Genomic DNA, 2,221 nt, shown 5'->3' on the forward strand with positions numbered 1-2,221 from the left:
CACACAATAATTGTCTTATAAAAAGGTTATTGACGTGGTATAGCCACTTAGGAAGACATTTTGGCAGTCTCATTCAAAACTAAACATACTCCAGCAATCACACTCCTTGGTATTTATCCAAATGAGTTAAAAAGTTAAACTTAATGGTATTTGCTCAAATGAGTTTTTTTTTTAAAACCATCACATGAATATTTATAACAGCTTTATTCATAATTGCCAAAACTTGGAAGCTACAAAGACGTCCTTCTATAGGTGAATGGATAAACTAACTGTGATACATCCATACAATGATAAAAATAAATAAACTTTTAAAACATGAAGAACCTTAAATGCATATTGAAAAGATATGGAGAATCTTAAATGTGTATTGCTAAGTGAAAGAAGCCAATGTGAAAAAGCTACATATTATATCAGGGGTCCCCAACTCAGGGGCCACAGACCAGTACCCATCCATGGCCTGTTAGGAAATGGGCCGCACGGCAGGAGGTGATCAGCAGGTGAGCCAGCAAAGCTTCATCTGCACTTGCAGCTGCTCCCCAGTGCTAGCATTACCGCCTCAGCTCATCAGGCATTAGATTCTCATGGGAGCACCGGTCTCTGGTGCCAAAAAGGTTGGGGACCGTGGTTCTGTATGATTCCAATTATGTAACATTCTGAAAAAAGTAAAACTATCAAGATAGTAAAAAAGATCAATGGTTGTCAGGGGGTTGTGGGGAAGGAAGAATGGAGGTTGAAGCACAGGATTTTTATGGCAGTGGAACTATTCTGTGTGATACTGTAATGGTAGATACATGTCATTATACATTTGTCAAAACCTATAGAATGCAAAGCACAAAGAGGTAAACCTAAATGTAGTCTATGGGCTTTAGTTAATAACAATAATGTATCAATATTGTCTCTTCGAATGTATTTACACTAATGCCACGTATTAATAATAGGGGAAACTGGGGGGTGGGTGGGCAGAGAAAGGAGAGTATTTGTGAATTCTCTGCACTTTCCACTCAATTTTTCTGCAAATCTAAAACTGCTCTAAAACATAAAAGTCTATTAATTAAAAATAAACAAAAAATTCATTAATGGCTGCTATGTGAACATCTGGATTCATTATAGAACTCTGAAAGTGTTCCATATCTTTGCTCTTGGAGGCAATGCCAGACCTTGGTTATAGCTTTGTGTCCAGCAATGTAGAGCTCACTGTATGAATAATAGACTCATAAAAGAATTACACTGGGTGCATGCAAACTATTGAATTCATTTTTATCACATGATACATTAGAATATTCTGGTCTCAAACCTTATTTTCAAACATTTTAGCTCTGAATTTCTTTAAAAATATCTTAGTGGTCATTTGTTGTCTTCATTTCTGAGATTTCTAAGTATGAGAAAGATGATTTGGAAGATCTGAAATAGGACGACACGTCTTGATAACTACACAGTATGAACGGGCAGAGCATATACTGTTTTGTAATTATGTATTTTACGTTTTTGAAATCACTTGGTTTAAACTCCAGTAGCCATGAAAATGCACCACTCAGATTTGCTACTGCGAGGTGCATAGCTGACAGAGGACAGGCAGCCCTCTGAATTTACTTCAGTGTTTGAACTGAGGCTGCACTTCCCCTGGGCTGCCCCTAGCCAGCGACTACGTATAAAGGGACTACTAATGCAGGCCCATTGCTGCCAAATGTGGGATTAATTTACAAGGCAACTTTTCACGCAAGGGCTATCCCCCTTGGAATGGCCCAAACTTAGACTCCTATAGTCTGAGACTTCCTTCCAATCCTCTTTCCTTAGACCCACACTGTGGTCTGATGGCTCTCCCTGCCTACTTCTATTTCCTCCCCTTTATCTTCACAAACATTTTCCCAAATAAATTTCTTGCATATCTAATCCTGTCTTGGCATCTGCTTCTCAGAGGACTTGAACTAATACAAAGACCAGTCTCTAACACGTGATCATTTTTATCCTTTGAAACATAATCATTAATGAAAATCTATACAGCTTATACCTCTACTTTTATGAATTAAACTCTAACATCCATGAATCACAAAATGCTTTTTGTTAGTACAATCACATATTCTGAGTAATTTTTTAATTTGAAGAATATAAATTTAATTGTTTATCATTTGTCATGCAGTTCCCAAGCAGACATCGTATCTTTGGAATTCATGTGTTTCTCTCACTGGTATGAAGAACAAAATAGAGAGATTTCAATATAACC

The sequence above is a fragment of the Pteropus vampyrus genome, unplaced genomic scaffold, assembly GCF_000151845.1.
Source record: "Pteropus vampyrus isolate Shadow unplaced genomic scaffold, Pvam_2.0 Scaffold39, whole genome shotgun sequence".
Lineage (NCBI taxonomy): Eukaryota > Metazoa > Chordata > Mammalia > Chiroptera > Pteropodidae > Pteropus > Pteropus vampyrus.